The 25,039-nt window shown below is 41.7% G+C and overlaps 1 long non-coding RNA gene across 1 annotated transcript in view; it reads left to right on the top strand.

Moving 5' to 3' along the window:
* Positions 1 to 24,474, top strand: part of LOC138516541 (uncharacterized) — a 198,632-nt gene extending 174,158 nt beyond the window's left edge. Inside the window, exon 5 of the long non-coding RNA XR_011282284.1 lies at positions 21,218 to 24,474. This is a non-coding gene — a long non-coding RNA (uncharacterized lncRNA). The remainder of the gene's footprint in view (positions 1 to 21,217) is intronic.
* The last annotated feature ends 565 nt before the right edge of the window (positions 24,475 to 25,039 follow it).

The following is a 25,039-nucleotide window of genomic DNA, read 5'->3' as shown; positions in this document are numbered from 1 at the left end:
GAAATGGAATTCTGATGCCATTCGGTACACCTTGCCTCGTATCCCAGGGACACACCCCAGCACTATCTCAACCCCATACAAAAGCATACTAGGGTACATGGGTTGGCCTCAAAGTATACTCTGAGCATGTACTGCTAAAAGGAGTGCAGTCACTCGTGTGTAATAGATGCCTGGTGTTGAGCACACCATCCCTTTCTCAGTGAATAATATTGTGGTGTTTAGTTTACTTAACAAATCTCTCCCTAATATGTTGATGGAGGTGTCTTTGGAGTACAATAGGGGCTACAGGGTGCTTTGTCTCTACTGTTAGTGGTACATCTTTTGTTGCAGGAACCGTCACCACTGACCCAAAGAAGCCCTGCATGTCCATCACTTTCTTTGATAGTAGGAATCCCCATCCCTTATACAAGATTTGGTGGCTCATGTATCTATGAGAAATGAGAGCTTTCTTGGTCCTATTTTCACTGCTACCTCGGCTTCCACTTCGGGGCCGTCAGTTACAGCTAGGACTGGACACACTTGAGCTTTCTGCGGGTGCCCCTATTGCTTTGGGTTATTCTGTGGGAAAGGGAAAGGATTTCCTCCAACAATGCTGACCCAGGTGTAGTGGGGTACCACGTTCTGTCCTAGCACCACTTCAGTTCCCGTAGCCTGTGCTGGTGTTTGCGGTCATACTTGGAAGTGACATTCCACCATCTGTCAGAAGCCCTTGCACCTGTTGCAGATCCTGCAGCAGGGGCAGCTCCCTGCTCCAGTTGAACTGTGTTTGGCTGCATCTGCTGCCACTGCTGTTGTGCCCTGACATATCCTTGCTGCTGTGCCATGTGGATCTCTTGTGCTGAGCTTGTTGTCCAAAAGGACATGTCGCGTGAAATGCCCCATGTTCCTGCATATAAATCATGGCCCAAAGCCCTATATCCTGCTCCCTTGTAACCTCCTCCTCTTCTTGGCTGGGGGTACCCTCTCCCCAACGGAAATAACCCTCCCTGTGTGTAATTCCCCTGCAGTGGTGCTCCCCAATGTGGGATATACTGTGGCGGCACATAACCCCCCTGTTGTAGTGCGTTCCCAACTAGAAACCCTCCCTGTTGGGTGGGTACCACAGTGGCAGTGGCAGTTACGAGCATTGCCCCTTCCATGGTACACCGTGGCAATTTCTTTTGCACCAATTTGTTTTCTGCTTCTTGCTCTCTTGTTTCCTTTTACAGTAGTAAACTGTTGTTGCCTTTATCTCTGCCCATCCATTCGCTTCTATCACTACAATCTTTTCCAACAATGCCTGGACGTCTGCAGGCAATCCCTTGACCAGTAGGTGGTAGAATAAGGGTATGCACTCATCCCAGCACCGTTGTGTTTCCTGTGTCCAGAGGTGCTGCACCTGTTTTATATATTCTGAAGGGTCTTCGACAGGCTTCATTTTATGTGTCATTACCATCATTACCATCCGTAAGTTGTAAGTATCTGGGTACATGCTTCTCAGGACCTCCCAGACATGTGCTCTGCAGTTATTATGCGGATCCCCTATCGTGTGTGTTAGTGCTTAGTTTTACCCCCTTGTATCCCACCTGCTTTTGTCCTCTTGTTCCCCTATTATGTCCTCTCATTCCCATATTAGGGTTGCAAATAAACGTTTCATATCCCTTATCGCCAGTGTCACCCCTGCTGTCTTTTTCACAAGCCCATGTATCCATTTGCTGGCCCCTGCCACAAGTGAGGGCAAGCTGCATATTATGTGATCTGTCTGTGGTCTTCCACGGTACGTAATGTGTGTTTCCCCTCTCCCCTTCTGTAATAGCGGTATCTGCTTTGCTCTGGGCCCTGTTCCTCCTCCCACCTTGTGCTGCCTGTGCCATCATAATTATTACCTTCCCCTTCATACTATGAAAGGAGGTTGACCAATCCCGCATGGGCTTCTTGCGTTCCTTTTGTCTCCTTTGCCTCCTTTCCCCTCTCCTTTCCTTTTTGGGGGTCCATTCGTCTCCCTCTCCATCACTAAAATCATCTGCTATTTCCTCCTCATTCTAGGCAGTACTATCCTTATCCCCTCCTTCGGTCTCTTCCTCTGCCTCTTCTTGCCCCTCATCGTCCAGTCTGAATTGTATCCTTCCTGAAAACTATTCCCTTCCGTCCCCCTTTTCCCCTCTCTCTCTATTTATTCCTCGTACTTCCTGTTTGATCACCCTTTCTGATTCATTAAATAATGCATCCACCTGTTGTTGTGTGTTCTTTTCAATGTCCGCTAAGTATTTCCTCTCACCCTTTTACGGTGCCTCACCCCGTGTGTTTTTAGCCTTCTTTGTCCCTGTCATACCTCTTTCCCTCTTTGGGTTATCCCGATGCGGGTTTGTGCACCTCGCTGCGGGCAGCATTGCTGGATAGGCACCATAGGGCAGAGGCGGTGAGCTTGGTCGTCTCCCTCATATATCCCCCCTCCCTCCTTCATTTGCTCCCCCTTCCTTTCTTCATACAGTTTCCAAAGCCCCAATATATTCTGCCTGCTCTTTAACTATGATCTTTTATGCTTTGTAAATAAATATGAAAACATGGTTTCAATTATTTTGCTATCGAACGTTCCCTCCCTGCGCCACTGAAAGTTATAGTTTATTATGTTGTCGCGATACTGGGGTAACTTATTACACATACGGTCGAGGTGGCTATCTACATAGGCCATTATCTTCTGTATTTTTGCGGCCCTTCCTCTATATCCTACTTTCCCTACGCAGCTCCCCCACTCCTCTTTTCTCATTTTTTCTTCCCCGTCCCTCCTGTTATGCCCCTCTCCCTGCAACACCCAAACGCACCCTCAATCACCTGTCTCCCCCTTATTTCTCCCTTTCGCTCTGGACTTCCCACAGGCCTGCACTCTCATCCAACACACTGGCCCTCTCCTCAGGCCCGCACTCTCACTCCGGGTTAGTAAAGCGACAGCCCTCTCCACGGGCTCACCTTCCCCAATATTAATAAAGGTAGACTCAGAGTAACCTCCCATCCTCTCGCTCATAGCCACTGCTAAAATGCAAAATGAGCTATATACACAAGCTACCTGTCAATGATGACCCTTCCACCTGCTCCTTTAAAACCCTGCTTCAACAATTACACAATAAAATAAAACCTCTCTCCCTAAAATGACACAACTATACAATCACTTGTTCTACGCTCAGTCCACCTCTCATTACGCACCCTCTCCTGCTCTAATCCAGTGGTACACACACACACATACACACGCCTACTCCCTATGGGGTGGCATGTACTAAAATCTAGTACTACTACAGGCGATCGTCCTCCCACCTTGAGGATGTGTCCTAGACACTATAAAATACAATCCCTCCCTCCTCCGTGGGCATGTAACCATGAGACAGCACTTTCTTGCATGGTTACACTCATGTGTTCTGGAGATCCTTGAGTCCCCTCGGCACCAAGCCTCCTGGGCTGGATCACTGCTTCCCCTGAATGCGGGTGACACTGGGGACCAGGATGATCTTTGGGAACTGCAGGGCCTCCTCTGTATTGTATCCAGAACAGGTCTGCGGTCAACGGACCCGTGTCCCCTGGGAGGGTGGCCCGGAGTACCCTAAGATAGCTAAGAGAACTAAGGATCTCACTGGGGCCTTCAAAAATGTTCTAGGGGTCCACTAGAGCTCACAATTAATAAATTACCAGTAGTATTTCAAGAAGGAGCATACAACAGGCAAGAAGTAATGCTGTTTATTACATGGTGGGCAAGAATAAATCAAACAGCACAGTGGAACAAAACTGGTTGATGAGAGCTGACAAAATGTCTTATAGCGGAAAGTGCTTTTATACTGTTAATAAAATATGTGTAGAATTAGAAACAGTTGTATTTGAATCTTCACATCTTTTCCGTTCTCATGGAACTGACTAGTTACACTACGCCATGCCCTTATAGCTAGACATAAGTTAGTTGAACATGATTGGAGAAAAACAGACCAGCCCTCTCTTGGCTCATCTCCTCCCCATGTGGTGCCACTTTGCTTCCTGCTCCACCCCGAAAACATTTTACAATTAGTAATAACATAATTGTGCTGACCTCCAGATCTTTATGCATCTGCCATTGGCCAGCAATTGAATCTAGGATACCTCTTTTTTTATTCCAGTTTATATCCATTAACCCGCAAAAATGGTGCTCTGCTAATTTGGTCCACGTGTATGCAAGCTTCCATCCACTTTCTCAGTCCAAATGTGAGGGGATATTTGAGTACGCTTATTTAGCACCCTCTATACGCTAATGTTGGGTGCTATTATCCCCCTCAGTAGCTTTCACGCTCTCAACCTTCACAGGACGAGAGGCTGGGTGATCCTTCCGGGATTCAGACTTGTGACCTTCAGATGTTTGCAAGGAATGCATTAGCCCACCAGGCTAGGTTTATTGTATGTTGTTCACTATTACAGTGTGAGCTTGCATTCTCGCAAGCTGTGCCACTCCCAGTCATCCCAACGACACTCCATATTCTGGCAAATACTTTAAGCACCGAATTTGTGTAATACTAACCGAATCACGGCAGAAAATAACCTAGAGATTTGGTATTCCAAACAAAGCTTTACAGGTTTGCATTGGAATTAGGCAAAACAACTCCTGGCGCGTGCCCTGCACTCATTATCGCTCATCAGAGGAACACAGCTGAGAGCAGACACCACGAGGACACCCATTGTGAAGGAAGCCAACACAGGTCTAAGCACAAAATGAGGCACGAAGTATGAAAAACAGGATAGGAGATCCTTTCATTTGCAGAATTTACACGAACAAAAGAGTAAAAATGGAGACCAAATAGGACCAGTGAGTAAAGATCAGACAAGAATGGACTGGCCTAGAGATCTGCGAGTGTCTTTAGAAGCCATCCTTCCAGGCCCCCGAAACAGAAAAGAGCTACATCCTGCTGCCAGAAGGCGGCGGGCTGGGTCCAGCGTGCACATGTCATCCAGCAGACACCAGCAAAGCCCGGGCCACAGGCTGCCGCGTGCGCAGCTTCTTAAGATCGGTTAACATCTGCTGATTATGGGGACAAGCAGCGTTTGAGCAGACGCACAGATGTAGAAGTGACATCTGCCGCTGACAAAGGAGGCTAAAAATTAAATTAAATTAGTGGAGGCCGTTCTGTTGTCAGTAAAAGCTATAGAACTGGCAGAGCCTGAGCAGTTCAAGTGCCAGAGAGGCGCAAAAGAAAGGCCCGGGCCACTGGATGGACAGCTGAGAGGGAGACCTGGCACAGGCACAAAACAAGACAACATGTTCTTTTCGTGAGGCATTCCATCCTCACAGGACAGTGACGCACTGGGTTTGCGGCCACCTCTGGAGTGGAATGTCCTCGGCTATTGTTAGTCGACCTCTGTCAGGCAGCATCCGAAGGAAGGTGAAGAGAGGAGACCTATTTTATTTTTAATATGTGATAGCGCCACTGTCACCTTCCCAGGGGCTTAAAGTTGCTGCGCTGCACTGGCATTTTAATAATTTATTTACCATTTACTTGACTTTAATTTGTATGAAAATTTACAAATTTGCATTTAGGTAAGCATTGTTGTTCATTGTTTTTAAAACAGCACAACTCAGTTTGGGTTAGACAAAGGCCACCAGGTTGCCCTCCCAAGGCTAAGCTACACTGCAAAACCTTTACCTTGAAAACTCAAAAAGAGCAACAAATACACAGGCCCTCTCTCTCTCTCTGTTCTTACACACAGAATGACAGATGAAAGGTTTTAAAAGTCCTGTCAAAAGGAAGGCGCAGAATTTTAGGAAAATAAAGGAACTATTGGGAACTTTCATAAAATATAGTGTCTGTGATTTGTTAATTTCTCAAATAATGTCAACACTGCTGTCCTTAAACGTGGCAAACTGTATGCCACTCCAAATGTACGCTGTGTTACCATGATGGTGAAGCGGCCACATTGTGCTGCTTGTGATGACATAAGCAGCAGCACATGAGCGCTGGGGCTCTTTCCATACATTAAGAACGGTTACTATTATTTGGCACAGTTTAAACACTCAATAATACATGTAATAATTATTGCCTCAGGGAAATGAGTTCCAATGACGTATATGAGGAGAAGACAGTGTCCCGTGGCGTAGTAATCCATAACATTCTTGCAGTCATCTTGCGTCACCTTTTAGAAGTTTCAAAGGTGTAGCTCCCACTTTAGGGCAACGTTGTTATTGCTATGAGTCATAGTAACACAGAACCATCGTGCAATGGTACAATTAAGCAGAAACAGACCCCAAAACTCAGAACACCTCCTGCTGTTGCTCTGTACTGGTTCTCCACAAAAGGTTAATGTCAAGGCAGGCCTCCACCCAAAGCACCGCCAGCTTTTATTCAATATTCCTGAGTGAAGCTGCTTGGGAAGACTTGTGTAACATTGCTATACTGATCAGCAGGTGTGCTGGTGAACATATCAGTTGCGCTTCCATCAAGTGATAGAAACTTGCCAGGTGTGCCACACCAGCTGGTAATGACCTACCACCCAAATGAAAAGCCAGGGCATAGCCAGGGTGATTAATGTGGCCCTGGCAGCGCTGTTTCCACTCGGGGCGGCCCACCAAGCGAGTCATTTCACCATTTGCACCAGCAAGTGAAAAATGTGGGTGCTGTGGTGATAAAATATATGGTAAGTAGTACTGCCTAAAATCTCAAAGTTGAGGTCTGTGATGGAAAATAGTTCCATTTGAGCATGTACCCTGAGCTTAAATGCATTCTTTTGACTAGGTAATGTAACATCATTATATCATCCCATTGCAAAGGGACATGTTGAGAGGATGAACAAGTTTGTGAAGCAAGTGGTCCAATTAGCTGTTTCAAATTCGCACCCATGGAAGGAAGCTCTCAAAGAAGCCCTTTGCACGTATAGGACCACTCCACATACAGCCATGGAGATTGAACCCTTTACCATGATGAGGGGCAGACAAGCATTCAATCGTCTGAGACCTGCTTGGATGTTTTCTAAAGCAAGAGATGTACATTTGGATATGGAGCAAATCATAAAGAGAGTAAGTGAGAAACAAGAAAAGTACAAAGAGTACCATGATTGTAAGAAAGGAGTAATTGGGAAGACATTCAAGAAAGGAGATGTTAGGAACATCAATCAACAAACTATTACATGAAATACAATATGGACTTCAGGTACGATGAGACCAAAGAAGGAGCAGAGAGTGCCTCATAGGGCATAGGACCCAACCTCAGTACAAAGGTATCCACGGTGGCACAGGTGAGGACACTGTAGAACATTTACAAGGCATTAAATGCCCAAAAGGGAAACAAGATCGCAGAATAGGAACACAGGAACTAGGGATACAGAAAACTGTAGCAAGTGACCAGAACTAGTTGGCCTTGGCAGGGGACTGGAACAGGCTGACTTTAACAAGATACCTTAACAAGAGAACTGAAGCAATGTACTGGAAGCAGGCACCAGTAGCAAGGAACTGAATCTAGATAACTGACTCAGGCTGCAAAACTGGACAATAAAAACACAATCTGTAGCAGGCACAAACAGAAGCAAGAGAAACAGTGTCTGACAGGGCATGGTAAAGCTTGTGAGTAAATAGACTTGCGAGATCAAAGGAAGGGCAGAGCAGGGTGGGAAACTGAAAGGAAACATCACAAGTAACAGAGAATGGAGGCTGCCGGGTCACTGCTCAATGAGTAGGACCGGGGTCTGCAGGGAATCAGCACAAGAACAGGGGCTAAGCACAAAGGAAAGGAGAAAATACACAGGCATCAGGCAGAAAGGAGGCGGGTGGGGTTAGCATGCAAGGCAGGGTTTGGAAATTGGAGCAAGGCAACACAGGAGCAGAGAATACCCATAGGGAAAGCTCAAGGCAGAATGGTCAGATTCTTAATGGGCTCCCTTTGTATGAGGTTCATAACTCAATACACAAACAATGAACCTAGGGTTTGGCAGCTTGGAAGCATTGGTCGCAGGAGGAATGACAGGTTTGGAGCAGTTTAATTGACCTGTTCACAAGCAGTCACAGGTTTTGTTTGTTCAAATCTCTGCCATGAAGTTGGGGAGTGGAGCCATTGCTGACTAACTCTAGAAGTTCCTGTATTGAAACAAAAGCAGAGTAATTGTAGTGGCATTCTAAGCATTGAATGCACTTTCCTTTTTCTGTTCACGATGAAACCTGTATGCATGACATTCTGATTCGAAGAGAGTTCTCGGACGAGGCTGCTCGGTTTTACATACATTGTGTAGGTGCATTATGGGACCTGTAGTCCTTGATTCTGAAAATACAGATTTCGGCCAGGAGAGTTTGTATGGTGATTCGGAATCATCTCTGGTGATAGTTGACAATCCCCAGGGACTCTGCAGACAGCACCACCTGATGCACTGATGCCCAGACATGACAGTTATGTGTTATTACAGAAATATCTTGTGGAAATGACTGTGACCTAAATAAACTTGTGATAACGGGAATGAGTTTAAAGTTAAAGAAGCTTGTAAAGAAAGAAATATCAGCCATGTTACATTTTCTAGGTTCTCCTGTGGTGCTCCAAAGGCAAATGGTGTTATGGGACACACTGAAAATATGTTTTACTCCTCTACTTCTGCAGCAATGCCCCATGGGACTGATAGAAATCCCCAAATAGAGTTCCTCGGTAAAAAGAAGTAGTAAAGAAGTGTTTCTTGTAAATCATGAAACATTACTCATTCAACTTTTTAAACGTTCTCTGGTGCTCCATATGCAAATGGTATCATGGGACACACTGAAAATGGTTTTTATCCATGTGCTTCCACTGTTTTATCTCACAGGAATGTACGCAGCAACGGGAAGGAGTATAGAGTAAAAAAGTGATGCATACATTCTAAATTCTGAATTATCAGTAATTTATCAGTAATTTCTAGGTTCTCCTCTGGTACTCTAGAGTCAAATTATTTTATGTGGCATGCTGTAACAGTATGTTTTTTACTTACATGTTTCTGCTGCAATGTGTCGTGGGAACAATGAAAATCATTAGAAAGGTGGTGAGCTATGCACTACTTAAAAGAGTATGTGACGTAAAGAGGTAATTTTTGAGAAGCTTGGGGTGCAAACCCACTGTGAATAGTGCCTCCGTGATTAGCACTGACAAAACGTGGAGAAAAGACCTTGGCCGTGAGGCCAGCGGTGTGGGCTGCACACCCGTTGGCCACTGAAAAGTGGTTAAATTTGCATATTTTCCTTGTAATAATTATTCACTGTAGTAAAAAATCAAACAAAGTTTTATTCGTTGCTTATTGCTTTCATAAGCTTAGCGCCCTCGTGGGGTATTGTAATTTAGAGGCTGAAAAAATGTCACATTGAAGGCCCATGCATTTCGGGTTGTAAACCCTTCCTCAGGGCCTGTGAACATATAAATTCAAGTTGCCTTGTGGTCAAATCTACTTGCATTGTAAATGTATGATCAACAATTGTAAGTGATAAAACAGTAGTACAGTCCCAGCAAAAGAAAACATCGTACAATAAATTGAGTGTAACACATCATCAGTGTATGCGTATATCACAAGAAAATCATGTCAGACATTCTATCTAAGTTCCCCTGAACTGCTCCGTATGCAAGTGTATTATGGGACACACTGCAAAGGTTGGTTTTATTGATGTCTTTCCATGGTAATGTCTCATGGGAATGATTGCAGCATTTCCATGGTAACGGGGAACAGTTTAAAATAAAGTGTTTTGGAGCTTGTAAAGTTTGGAAATATCAGTCATTTCACTCTCTGGGTTCTATTCTGGTGCTCCATAAGTACATGATATTATGGGAAAGGCTGTAAAGGTTATTTTCTACTCATGTACTTCCGTGGTAATGTCTTGCAGAACCGATAGAATTCTGCAAGAGTATTTCTGCAGTATTGGGAAGAAGTATAAAGTAAAAACGTTTTTTGAAACATGTACAACATAAAATATCAGTCATTTGCTCTTTCTACGTTCTCCTCTGGTGCTTCATAGGAAAATTGTATTATGGAACATACTGTTAAAGTATGATTTTTAGTTACTTGTTTCCACAGGAATGTGTAGTAGGAGTTATAGAAACTATTGTTTCTATGGTAATGGGAAGAAGGATTAAGTACAAAAGTGTTTCAAAGCTTCTAAAACCTAAAATGTCAGCCATTTTACTTTTTCCTCTACCCCTCTGGTGCTCCACATGCAAATGTATTATGCAACACAGGTTTCAAGGGGGTTGGGAGTTTGGTGTCTGGACAGCCGGTCCCCTGCGCACCTATTTTTGGTGGTTGTAGTTTTGCCTGCAGCCTAGCACATGGTTTGTCAGGGAACCAACTCCTGGGTTCCCAGGTGATTTGGTACTTGGTGGGGTGACAAACACTTGTCAGGTATGGGCGCTGGCTGGATTTGAGGATCCACTGTTGCAAATTCTTGCTGATTATAACTATCTAGTAATAGTCCAGTCTTCGAATTATACACATGGTGTTTTATTGGTGTTCAGAAACAGCATAGCCAATGGCATGTTGTGCCAGAATTAGTGAAACAAAAAGCCAACGCATGTTTCAACCGAAGTCTTTCTCAAGGCAGAGGTGAAGTGGCAGCAGCCTTGTGGTAGAGCTGCAAGCTAGACAGCCCACGTTAGGGTGCCAGATGAGGCTTGTAGGCCTTGTCTGTTGCCGGATCGGAGATGCGTTCCGGATGCATACACAGTGTAAAGGTTGTTTTTCTTTCCTTATTACTTACTATTTATTTCTTTTATTACTTCATATCACCACAGAAAGTGCCATAAACGTACGTAGAATAAACCGACACATACACAGAAGCATACAATATAAAATATGCTTACAGCAGGATAAAATACACCAGGGAATAAAATCAAAGATGCAAACAGTGAGATAAACAATGACAAAAAGCAACTAGTTAAAAAACAAGGTGTAGCTCAATATCAGTCCCAAGAAGTTAAACCATAGCATTAGGCTGGCAAATAACAGCCCTTGACCTTCTCCTCCATGCTTGCAGAAAGAAGTTGCATAAGCAATGGCTTGCTAATGAATCCTTAGTTGCCAAAGGAAAATGGCAACTCTAGCTCTCGCAATTCCATGCTCCATAAACAGCGGCCTCAAGAACATTTTTCTTATACCAGCATACCTTGGGCACACTATCACAAAGTGGGCCCCACTCTCAATTGAGTTTGGACAAGGGTGGCAATCTGGCCAGCTGCTCTCTTTCCACTTGTTTCTCAGACATGCCAGTGGAAGAATCCCCATTTGCAATTTTGTATACAAAGCCCTCATTTACTTCGGGTGCATAGCATCCAGATATAGTTCAAACCCATGTCTTTCTTTTAAGAGCCAATAGCTAGTGAGGCTACTGGATTGCGATCTCCTGGCTGCAATTTCTCTCTCCCATCTTGCCGCATAAGCTAGTTTTATATAATGTTTGTAGCCTGCTTGGATTAATTCTGGATTGAGCCAGTAATTTATCAGCCCAATTGAGGTCAGTTCCATCTTGACAGCCACAGACCAAGGTAAGCTATGCCCACCCTCTTGGGCCAGTAAATCATTTAGTGCATCTCTGTATTTACCCAATGTCGGATTAGCCCACACCCAGGCCCAAAGGAGGGCTGGCTTCACTTTGCAAATGAAACTAATACCATGCAGGATCATTCCCATAAAGGTTGGAAAATGTGGCACATTAGAAGGTAACTCCAGGATATGTTTTAAGAATGTATGTTCTGCAACCTGTAGTTTTCCAATGTTATTCATCCCCCACAATTCTACCCCATACAATGTGGCCTGCCTTGCTCGACACTTATAGATTTCCAAGGAAACACTTTCAGCCCCGTCCCCAAATCTTGATATTACACTGCTATAGCTGGTCAATGTTGGTGCAGCCTGCTCTACTTGGTCCCCCCAGGAGCAATCATTTTTGACTCTGACCCCAAGGTAGTCATACCACCGACTTGCTCTACCAGACCATTTCCCAACTTTATGTTGAGTCTATGACTTTTCATTGACCTAGATCTTTTGGAAATATAATGCCTTAGTCTTTTGGATGTTAGAAACTAGGCCTTTTTGATCACTAACATTTCCAAAGATGGCCAACTGTGTATGTAGGTCCCCCGCAGTAAGCAAAAGTGAAACGGACTCACCAGCAAAGAACAAGACAGAGACTTTCTCAGACACCAAATAGGGTGCATCAGTTGGTCTGGAAATCAATTCGCCAATGACGCCATTAATAAAAAGACAAAAAAAAGCTTGGGGCTAAAACAAATCCCTGTCTGACACCAGTTTCAATATCCACTCTCGGGGTTTTGCGTCCATCAAGAGAATGTATAACCACAGCTCCATTCCTCGTATAGAGGATTTGAATAGCTTTCAATATTGAAGTAGGAAGACCCTGATTGCTCAATACTCTCCACAGTGTTCTTGGAACGCTATCAAATGCTGTCAATGAAGGTAGCAAATACTTTAATTTTCCTTAGGGTTACGTACTTCTCTGTGATCAGGCATAATTTCAGGCACTGGTCGATGGTACTGATATTTTGCTGAAACCCGGCTTGCCTATGGTTAATTACCCCGCCCTCCAACATCCAAGCTTCTAAATGGACCAAGACCACACTTGCAAACAGCTTACACCCCGCACAGCTAGAAGGGAGATGGGTCTATAGTTGGCAGGTAACGTCCTTTCCCCCTTCTTAAATATTGGAACAAGGACAGCTTGGGTCCAGGTAGCTGGTACCTTATTTTCTGCCAATACTGCATTGAATAATTTAACGAAATATGGTGCCCATATCTCCACCTCATGACGTAATAGGTATACAAGGAACCATGTCCGGCCCATGGTCCTTACCAGATTTTTGCAATAAAAGGGCACCATTAACCTCTTCCAGAGAAAGGGTCAGGTGGTCACTATCCTGCTGGCGTTCATCAAGTGTGTATTATATTCCTTTAAGAAGAGTGGCCTTGTTTCACGGTATACCATCTGGAAGTTAAAAATCCATAACATTTATGGGATACCATCCTGGATATGATTCGGCTCATGATGGGTGCCAGCCCACAGAGTTTCCCAAAAGCGATTGGACTCATGTAATCTAGATGCTGCAAGCAATGACTCCCAAAGACTAGCTGAATATTCAGATTTCTTAGCCTTAATTAAGGCTCTATAATGTTTTCTGGTCTCTTTCAGTGTGACAGACCCCTCTACTCGTATAGCCTTAGCTTGTTTAATTAAAGAATGTTTCACTTTACAGTATTCTGCATTATACCACACAGGGGTACACTAAAACAATCTCCCAGCACCATGGTAGGTTCTTCGTGGAGGGACAATATCTCATTGCCACTTTCTTGATTAACCAGAAAAAAAGATTCCAGTTTTTGCATGATATTAGAATAGATTTCTATTATTTTTGTCCCCAGATCAAAGGCCTTCCACTTAATAGTGCGCCTCGCTCCACCCATGATAACGATTGGGACAGAATCACTAACAATGAACTTAATGGTCACTCCCAACTGGGTTCCCAGTACAGATAGAAAAATTGGGTAAAAGTCACTTTTTGGTTATACCATTAACACAAAATCCGAGACCCATGTCCACACTTCCACATTCACTAGAATATAGTCAATCAAACTAGCTCTTCCATTAAGTTTAAAAGTTTTTCTTGCCGAGCTATCAATCCTAAACCTGCCATTGCATGCTCTCATACCTGCAGACATTATCAAACTGGCAGCAATTTTACTATTTTTATGTTTCCACTTAGGTGGTTCTACAGCCCGATCCTCAATACCCCAAAGCTTGTTTTCATCTTCAGCAAGTCTCATCATAATCTCTAGGGGTTCGAATTGTAGGTTGAAATCACAAGAAAGTGAACGTGTACAGTATTTAGCTGATTCCGGCACTGCTCTTGTGAGATAGTTGGACGTGTAAAAGCCGCAGGATCAAGGTCTATACCTCTCAGACTGTAGAGAGAACAAAAACTAAAGAAACTTAAACTAGACCTTAATGGAGTCCGCGCTTAAACAAAAAAACTTTCAAAGGCTGCCTTGTTTTGTGTGTAAGCAATTTGTGCAAAATCACTGTTAGATAAGACAGTTAGTTTGGTTTTCTTAGCCTTGATTTATTGGTTTTCTTGTTTGAAATAATATCTTCAATTTGAATTATAGATTCATTAAAATTTAAACATCAATGATATTCTTGATGAAATGAAAAAATAGTATTTTGTAACAGACTTATATTTAGTGTCCAATCCGTTCCCAAAGGTTGAATAGTATTGTAACAAAATTATACTTTATAATGTCCAGCCTGTTCCCAACACGTGTTTCCCCGCCTACTTCCTGGCGGTTCCTCAGGGGTTTAATGGCTGATAAGTATCACAAAATGATAAGCATTGTTCCCATAATTCATAATCACCATTTAAACATTTGTTTCCTGTTGGGACAAAATGAAAATAGATAAGGAACTTGAAATTATTGAGAGACCTAGAATGAGATTTTCAGGAGTGTTTTAAAAAAATATTAACAGATGGTTGGCTTTTGAGAACAAAGTATAAATCAAGGGCAATATAAACAGTGGGGAGAAAGAAAAAACGGGGGTTGTAATTTACATGTCTAATCTGTAAGTCAGTTCGTAAATACAAAGGATCCTCAGTTGGAGTGAGCAGAATTGTCTCTTGGATAGAGTTTGTGATGGCACTAAGTCAAAAGAAAGCAATTGTGTGTGAATTTGCCTGTTTGATGCTTGTGTTAGACAAGCACCCATATGCTTTCTATAAAGATGAAATGTGGTCGTCGTCTTACTTACATTCGGAAGTTGCCGCGCTGTAAGCAGAGAGGAATGCTGCGAGCGGTTCGATTGCTGGGAGCTGAATGTTACGCGCGGTCACGTTTGAATCAGTATTACAAACAGATGTTTGTGAACACGAATGGCACGTGATGTCGTGACGTGATGCCGTTCGCGGAATGCCATGTTAGATTGGGGTGAAACACATATATTGTATATGCTTCTACGTTATTACGGATTCAATTGGATAGTATTCCAAATTGTATTAAATTGTTTTTGTAGACGTGTACACAATTGAAACCAGCCAGGTTTAAATAATTTGAAAACATTTTTTTTGAATTACCTATAACTATTTATTTATTTATTTATTTATTTATTTATTTATTTATTTAGGCCTAAAAACTGTCGTGAAGATCTCCTCATGGTTAAATGTAATCTTTAACAGGCTAATAAACAATTAGACTTAGCATGGTACAAATCAAGAATTCCCAAAGGAGGCGGTCATAGTAGAGCGACTTGGTGTGCCATAACATGCTCATCAATGACATAGTTCATATTTGGTACTGGTGCATGTTGGAACTTAAGACTCGTGATGTAAAATGCCAGATTGCCATATACCATATACATTTTTAAATATGTTTTTTTTAACCTGCTGACATGTATATTCCACTTTTAAATCAAATAGAGAAAGTAAAACAGAGAAAATGTTGGCACATAAAAATGGGAGAATAAGAAAGGGAAATTTCAACATATAACATTATACTTGTCAGAGAAAATGGTGTAGTTCCTGATCCATGTTTAGACCCATGTAAATTGTGTCCATGGACCATTTCCAAAAAGCTTCCCTTTTGTGAAGGAGTCTCTCCAAGTTGCCTCCTCTTCTTGGTGTAGTCAGTTTTTCTGTTCCATAGCATTTGATTTTGGTTATATCCGACTCCACATGGTGTTGGTAAAAGTGAAAGGCTAATGGTGATTTCATGTCCTTATTTTTAATTGAACGCAAATGTTCTCCCATTCTGATTTTGAACTTCCTGATTGTACTGCCGATATATATTTTGTTGCATGGGCATACTATGGCATATATCACAAATTGGCTGTTACAGTTAATAAGTTGTTTGATTGTGATTTTTTTGCCATTCAGTAGCACACATACTTTCTTTCCATTCCCCATATATGGACAGATCTGGCAGTTGCTACATTTGAAATTCCCATTTGAAGGTGATGTTAGCCATGATGATGTAGTATTGGTTTGTTTTAGTTGATATTGTTCACATTTTTTGTTGTCGAAATAAGATGGACTTATCATTTTCTTTAAATTCATACAATTCCGAAAGACCATATTGGGCTTTTTTTTCTAGAATGGTGCTTAGTTCCGAATCTGTAGTTAGATGTTCCAATTTCTTTGTAGAATTTTTTTGATGACATGATTATTTGCACTGAAGGTTGTGATGATCCTAGGTTTGTCTGGTTCTGGTGGTTTTATAGGTTCGTCCTGTAGTAAATGTTGTCTGGATCTCTCCATACTTTTGGTTAGCATATTCTTAAGATGTTTTGGACTATATCCACGATTCCTGAATTTCTTGATTGCCAAATCTTAATGTTTTGAAAATTCCTCTGTTGATGTGCAATTCCTTTTGATTCGCAGGAGTTCACCAAATTGTATATTCTGAATGATATGGTGAGGGTGATTGCTGGTGGCGTGTAAAACACTGTTGACAGCCGTCTCTTTCGTGTATAAAGTGCTGTGGATGGTTTGGTCCTGTATGTAAAGATGGAGGTCAATAAACTTTATGGACTGCTGACAGGAGGAAATAGTGAATTTCAAATTGTAGTCATTTTTATTCAGAAAAAAATGGTAATCTTGTAATTGTTGTTCTGTGCCGTTCCATATTACAATGATATCATCAATATATCGTCCCCAGAAAGCAATTCTGTTGTTGGTGGTGAAATCTGGATTTTTCCAGGCGACTTCAATCTCGAACTGTCCCATGTAGAGGTTAGCGTATGAAGGTGCAAATTTACTGCCCATAGCAGTCCCCTGTACTTGTCTGCATAGTTTGTCTCCAAAGCAAAAGATATTGTTGGTTAGCGTAAAGTGGATCATTTCCAAAATCATCAGGTTTTGTTCTTGTAGTGAGACTGAACTGCTTTTCAAAAAGTGATTGACTGTTGAGAAACCTCTAGTGTGGATGATACTGGTGTACAGAGCAGTGGCATCAAATGTTACAAACCAAAAGTTCTCTTCCCAATAGATGTTTTCTAATTGTTTCAGTGCATGTGTGGTGTCTTTGATGAAAGAACTCAGACCAGCTGCAAGGGGTTGAAGATAATAGTCTATATATTCTGAAATTCTTTTGGTAAATGAACCGATGCTGTTAATGATTGGTCTGCATTGAGGTAAGGTATTGAATGGTTTATGGATCTTGGGCATGAAGTAAATTGTCGGAAGTATTGGATGTAAGATGTTCATATAGTCATATTCTTCATCTGAAAATAGACCTTGTTCGTGCCACTGTGAACTCATGAGTTTCCAATCCGAATTTAGTTTTTTGACAGGGTTTGTTTGAAATGGTTGGTAACATTCTGTATCATTCAGATGATTCATTGCTATTTGTATGTAGCCTTCAGTTTTGGGTAGTACAATGTTCGCCCTTTATCAGCAGTTCTGACTGTGATGTTATAATTTTCTTTCAATCTTTCGATGGCTGTTGTTAGTTCATGTTTATGGTTATGGTCAATTCGTGGTTTTTGATTTTACAAATTTAGTTCTCTTAGTTCTCCTTGTACTGCTTTCTGGAAAAGGTCTATTGCATGCTCTGGTGGTAGTATTAGAGTAAATTGAGATCTCGGTTTGAGTTTGCTATGTTTGGCAAGGCCCAAATTGATGTCTTGTTCTTGTGCAAAGGATGTTATCGTGTGAGTATCCTCCTCTTCTGCTAGGTTTAGTAAGTTGATAGTATTTTCTACATGTTCTAATGAAAGCTCCGAACAGATGTATGTAGTCGCTGGTCGTTTTTGAATAGGTTGGTTCAGAAAGAATTTCCTGAGCTTCAGATTTCTGCAGAAACGATATAGGTCTGTATTGGTCTCAAAATAATCATAGGTGTTGGTGGGGCAAAAAGTAAGTCCTTTATTAAGTGCTGAGATCAGATCTTGAGGAAGTTGTTGATTCGTAAGGTTGATTACTAGGTTTTCCTCTTGGGTTGGTTCATTGACCTTGTTTGTATGCCATTGTTTTTGCCTGATCCGTATTCTTTGTTTGTTGCCTTTGCCTCTGTGTCCCCTCTTTGTCTTGATGTGTTCAATGTCGTGGTAAAGCCCCATTTTAGATTTTGTTTTAAATTTGAGCGGGTTTTCTTGAAATGTCTGTATTCTTCTAAAAAGGAAGAGGATGGTAATGGATTGTCAGGATTCTCTGTCTCAAGTTCTTCTTCCGGGATAGATTCTAGAGAGGTTTGTTCTGACTCGCTTTGAGATTCTGATCCCGAAAAAGGAGTGGTTTCCAAAGGTGACAGGATGCTTGAAGGTTTTTGTGAATTTTGTGGTTTTAATTGCCTGCCTAATGGTTTGTTAAAGGTGTACACCCTCTTCAACTTGTAATCCAATTCATCTCTTAAAAATTTACGTTTTTTGATTTTGATTTCTTGTGAAAATTTCTCAATAATGTCATCTAATATTTCATAATTTTTAAACGTTTTTTCGGGAATAATTAGTGTTTCAATATTTTCTTTAATTGTATTGATATCCTTGATTATATGACCATGTTGTTTTTTGGCATTATCAATCAATTTTTGAATCATCTGTCTCGAGGTGTTTGTAAGTAATTCCTCCCAATCTTGCAAGCTTTCGATATCGTCCTCATCAAACGGTGGAAAAATACAGATTCTGAGACCTCTCGGTATGCGTCCTACTTTGAGGTATTGTCCCAAGTTTCTAATTTCCCACCACCTGGATAGTTCGGATTTCAAAAGTTTTTCTTGTTCAAATAAGATTTTTAAAGATTTAGAATTTGTTTTTTGTTCATTCCTTGACGTTGTTTGCTGATTTGAAAATAATGTTTCCGCCTCCTTGTTTCTTTCAGAAAAGCATTTCAACATCTTTTTTATATAGAGTGCAGAGAAACGTACTTGATATGGATAGCTAATGTCAATTTTAGGTGAGTTTTCAGCACAGTACAGCTTCAAAAACAAAATAAAGTGAACGTGTACAGTCTTTAGCTGATTCCGGCGCTGCTCTTGTGAGAATGTTGGACGTGTATAAAAGCCGCAGGATCAAGGTCTATACCTCTCAGACTGTAGAGAGAACAAAAACTAAAAAAACTTAAACTAGACATTAATGGAATCCGCGCCTAAAAAAAAAAACTTTCAAAGGATGCCTTGTTTTGTGTGTAAGCAATTTTTGCAAAATCACTGTTAGATAAGACAGTTAGTTTGATTTTCTTAGCCTTGATTTATTGGTGTTCTTGTTTGAAATAATATCTTCAATTTGAATTATAGAATCATTCAAATTTAAACATCAATGATATTCTTGATGAAATGAAAAATTAGTATTTTGTAACAGACTTATATTTAGTGTCCAATCCGTTCCCAAAGGTTGAATAGTATTGTAACAAAATTATACTTTATAATGTCCAGCCCGTTCCCGACACGTGTTTCCCCGCCTACTTCCTGGCGGTTCCTCAGGGGTTTAATGGCTGATAAGTATCACAAAATGATAAACATTGTTCCCATAATTCATAATCACCATTTGAACATTTGTTTCCTGTTGGGACAAAATGAAAATAGATAAGGAACTTGAAATTATTGAGAGACCTAGAATGAGATCTTCAGGACTGTGAAATCACCCATTATTATTATTTTGCCATCCCTGGGAGATCCTTCCTCCAAGCCCTAAATCTTTCTTCCAGGAGGGAAAACAAGGTAAACCCCCATTTAGACTCCTTATGATTATACATATTGATTAACAGTAATTTGGAGCCGTCGATACGGCATAGGTGCAGCTCCGAAAAATCTTTAGAATCAATTTTAGGGACATGAACTGAAGAAAACACGTAAGTGCTTACCCAAATAAGCAAACCCCCATTTGGTCGACCCCCCCCCCTTTGGCTGCAGCTATAGAAAATGTGGCAAAGTCCTGCAGGTTCGGGCTATCAATGCCCAGGTCTCCTGTAAGCAAATGATGGCATAGGCTTGCATAAAGTTGGTACAGCCCTCATCATCCATATGCTTCAGGACACCAGCTATAAACCACGATAACAGTTTTAAATCAGTCTGAGAGTTAGCCCTACTCTCTGCTACTGCTGTACCAATGTTCCGTGGGATATTCAAGCTGGTGATCCCAACCTTTCCAGAGCTAACTGCTAATACCTCCTGTCATTCAATGTCCCCCACACAGAGTTGTTCATCACTTCCCCTTGCTTGTCACTCTCTGCTGGGTTTCAATCGATCAGATCACATGATCCACCCTCTGCTACTCCTTCCACAACTAATGTCAATTTAGGATCATGGAGCATTCTAACATTGAGGGAAAGTGGTCGGGTGGGGTCTGACCTTGGGCGCAATCCCGTATGTTCTATCATGCCCATGTAGGCGCCCGTCACATTCTGCCCACCCCCTGACCTGACCCCAATGCTACCAGCCCGCCCTGGTGGTTTTAGCCAAAGGCTCACCGAAGGAGCAGGCATGCTTAAGTTTATCGATATCTTCAAATGACTAGGCAGTAGGGCCCTCTGTTTCATAGACAGTAAGCCCTCCATCAACCGTGGAAATATCAACTCCACTTTGATGTTAGCCCTAAAGATGGTAGAAGAGAGAAGTGAACACTTAACAATATCAATCTTGATTATTGACATGCCCCCTCTCTTGACTCTCAATCGATCAGGTCCCAGTGCAGAAATCCTGCAGGAGCAGACGAATAGCCCACCTAATCCCTCAAACCAGTACACCCAACAGTTAATGATGACAACTATTAGATTGACCAGAATGGGGGAAAGGGGGAAGTGGAGAAAATAACAAATGGTCAGGATAGCTCTGGTTTCCTCAACTTCAATATGCCTTGGAACTAAGGATACCTGAAAAAAATACATCATAATTAACATCACATTTAAGACTTTCTAACACTTCACTGTATGTACCTTCCCTGAACCTCAGGTTACCTGATTGCCTCTGTTTATATATGAGAGGCAATTTAAGAGTCTGGTCCTTGCATTTCAGCTGTTGCCCTCTACTGCTGAATGCTCTCTGACGTCAAAAAACCTTTTCTACTGTTAAACAGCTGCTTTTGTTATATTAACCCTTTTTCTGTAGTCTTGAACAGTTGTAACTTGCACTGCATTACCGTTTAACTGAACAATGTTTATTTGCCTTGAATCTCGGTACTTCAAAGTATTTCCTGCTGGATTTACCATGCCCCTATTCTCAGTTTTGCCTCTTAGAAATAGCTGTGTCACATGAAATTCAATACCTTTGCCTGTTTCACTTGTAACAGTCATGTTTCTCTTTCCCTAATAAGGTTACTTCAATGCCGTGTCCTTGTGCTTCAAGAACGTGAACACGACTAAGAAATTTCCAACAGTTTGTCAAGCGCTTCTACCAGGAGATCGGAACGCTTCTAATTTCACACTGTCTTAACATGGACTCGCGTGCTCGCGTTACCTTATTCTGCCTTGCCGCCAATGAAACGCGTAGCGAAAGAGACCGCAAACTTCACTTAACTCCCACGGCACTCCAAAGTCGGCGAATCGCTCTCCACAGCTGATTCATAACAAATTACGCAACTCTGCAGTAACGGATAATCAGGACGCACCTCACACCGTCACGCTGCATCACGCCGCAAGGTCTTTTACTGCGGCACGGCCTGAATCAACATGCTTGCAATTGCAATACTTAACTCTTCGTTCTAATTAACGTGCACCCACCCAGACTTGAATACGAGTTGCTCCCACGCTGGCGCGCGTACAGAAAACAATCCAACTTGGCGTTTACAATTACTTTCAGTAATATCCTAAACTTACTTTTACTTGGAAATAAACTACACGGGCTGTAGGAAATTCAGTCTTTGCTTTTCCTCTATTAACTCCTCAAAACTTTGTACACACAACTTCAAGTTAAAAAATGAATTGGAAAATGCTTTCTTAGATTTTGATTTTCTTAGATAAACTTCAGTCACTTATCTGAACAATAACTTCTCTGGCTCATTCAGATTGTCTTGTTCCTGGATGTATGATTTTGCTTTCTCTGGTTACTTTGCTTGTTAGGGGCTCTTGAGCGCTGTGACCACACCTGAACAGATCGTGAATGAAAGCCAGTTTAGAACCTCTCCTGAGGTTGCAGCTGGCTGATATGATAATTAGGTTAAGCAAATGAAATAGACCAATAGACCTTCCCTAGCAGCTGCAAACACCATTGGCAAGTACAAACCCCTAACCTAACGCCTTCTGCACCCCATGGACCTGACACAACCTTCTTTATCAGACTCTCATCTGATATCTTGAAATGACGTGTAGTTCTTGGGACATTTACTAAAAAAAAGTGAGAGGGACCCTTCAGGGAAGACACAGGGATCAGAATTTTATTTAAAGACCCAGTGCCTCTTATTCGGCAGGGTGCACCATTGGAGGTATGGATTTTATGTTCAAAAGCATGTATTACCTTATTAACTTGTAATGTGAGGGTGGACATAGACTGGGACAATAGCCCCTCACCAATATAATTATGTAGGTGTCCCTTCTTGATTTGGGGACCAGACTATTAGAACATTGGCCTGTCCCTGTTCCCTTAAATGCGATTTTAAGTGTAGTTATTTCCTAAAATAATAATGTGTTATTCCATTTCACATTTGTTGTTATGCTAACCTGCAGGCGCACCTCAGGGCCTCCCCTCTTTCTTCATATCCCAGATCATCTAATTCCACCTCCTTATCTTCGACAAACCAATGGGGTGAACCTATTGTGAGTGGGCACCATAATGACCTCCACCCCTTTCCCATAGTGTAGATCTACTAATACTGCTTTTGTTTTGGGTTTATTGGGTTTACTAGATATTAAAGGTTTAATACATTCAACAGGAACAAGATATCGTTTCCCTCCATTTTCGGCAGGGGTTTTAGAGATTTCGTAACCTGGGAGAATAGAACCCACTTCTGACAAGTCTGTCAAAGATACTTTACCAGCACCAAGAGCTAGCTTGGCCTTTATACACGTATCTGCCTATGTAACTAGCTGCTTGGTGGGCACCGTAACATTGGCCTTCTTTTTAGAGGGTGAGGTACTGATTTGTTCCAAATCCCTGTTTACCTCAACCACACAATTAGCAGCAGAATAATCAATGCTTTTCAATTTGGAGCTTTTAATTTTAACATGATTTTTGGCTTGTGGTAGGGCATCAAGATCAGAGAGTAAGGATGTTACCTCATTGATCGTATCATTTGCTTGATTAATAGGGTCAGTTGCTTTAGCCGCCCGTTTACGGTTGTTTTTCATTAATGTGTTTCCACTGTAATATCTCGCCAGGATGATAGAAATCCTGCGAGAGCATTTACTCAGTAACGGAATGTAGTATATATTTTGGATAGAAGCAAATTGGATATCAAGTATCTTAGAAATAAGTTTTATGCATTCCCAATGATTAGTTAAATCAAGCAAACATTACGCTTTTGAATATGTTTGTCCGTGTCTTGGTTATATCTTTTTCCATTGGATAAAGTGTATGAAGATTGGATTGGATGTTAAGGAAATAAGAGTGTTTTGATAGGTGCAAGTGTAAAATATGACACACAGGACTTTTATCATTGTTTGTGGTGTTGTTTTGGAGGCAGTACTGTCTTCCATTGCTAAAGAAAGCAAGCCCAAGGCTCCTGAAATGGAAAGCTCATCTTAGTCTCCTTTTAATCCTTCCATATATTGAGTCAGAGGGCCTCATTACACGGTAGGCGGTAAACCATGGTGCTATTAGCACCATCGTTGCCACTGGCACCATACCGGTACCACCATGGAGGAAAGGGGAATTACCACTCTATTCCAAGGTTGGCGGGGCGGTAATTCCCCCTTTCTCCATGGCCCTTCCCCATTCCCATTTTTGCCCCATAGGGCTCAATGGGAATGGGGAAGGGGCTAATTACGGCACCACAAATTGCGGTACCGTAATTATCACTAAGGTCCCTTTGCGGGTCCCAACTTTACCGGCTGGTCTACGCCAGCCGTTAAGGTCGGGTCCCGCAAAGGGACCTCGTAGTAAGGCGGTAAGGGTTTACCGGTACCAGTGCCCTTACCGGTACCGGTAAACCCTTACCGCCTACCGTGTAATGAGGCCCAGAGACTTGATAATCCAGAATATTATTTACTCTTTTTTTCCCCAACTACTAAAGGTGAAGTGGAAGATGGAGAAAGACTTCATGATTGTCACTGGTTATCATCATTTAATTTTTTGGTTTGATGAGTGCACTGCAAATGGACAAAGTGAAAAATTAACATTTTGTTCTTTATGTGGACAGATATTCTTAACTGTCAGCACAGTGTTTTCTTCTGTCCGAAAGAAAAAATAATAGTTTGGCATTAAAATAAACATGCTGACATTGTGGGAATGTTTATTATATGATGAACATTGGAATCTGAAGAGTACATTTGTAGAGTGTTTCTCTGATTGAAAGCAGGGATTATTTCAATATTTAATGAAGAAGCCTAAGGGCCCCTTTAAGTGCCCACATAAAAGGTATGTCAATTTAGTTATTAACGATTTTGCATGTTAGATTTTGCAATACTTTCACAGCAATGTTTTGAGGTTTTGAAATAAAATGGTTAATTGTCACTCAGATAATTGTATTTTAATTGAGTTGCCCTTAAATGACTTTTGTTTATGTGTTTCATTTAATACTTAATATACTTGCAGAGCTGACTGGATGTTTCCCAGGAAGAGTACATTTACAGCATTTGTTAGAGGCACACAATCTTGCCATATAGATGAGGCATGCAAAACAGGATGTTGGTATTGGATATCCAATGCATGCCATGGTCAGTCATGTATACAGCGACAACTTTATTTACATTTCTCTGTCTCTTCTTTATTTTAGAATTTAATTTGGTTGTCCACTTCTTTTTTCTCTCTGTGAAATATTAGAAACAAATAATCAAAAGCTGTGTGAGGAAGCAGTTCCATGGGGAGTTTGACACACTATTATGCCAAATTATGCTCCATAATTGAGGCAAGAGGAACCCCACAAAGATTCCCCAAATGATTGCCTCCCGAATGAATGAGAATTAGACCAGGGTATTTTCTGTTAGTCACAGAAGATAATGTTAGGCAAAATCCAGCCCCACTTCATACCTCTCTCATCAAA

The sequence above is a fragment of the Ambystoma mexicanum genome, chromosome 6q (genome assembly GCF_040938575.1).
Source record: "Ambystoma mexicanum isolate Mex_15411 chromosome 6q, UKY_AmexF1_1, whole genome shotgun sequence".
Classification (NCBI taxonomy): Eukaryota; Metazoa; Chordata; class Amphibia; order Caudata; family Ambystomatidae; genus Ambystoma; species Ambystoma mexicanum.
This window is presented reverse-complemented; position numbering and strand designations above follow the sequence as displayed.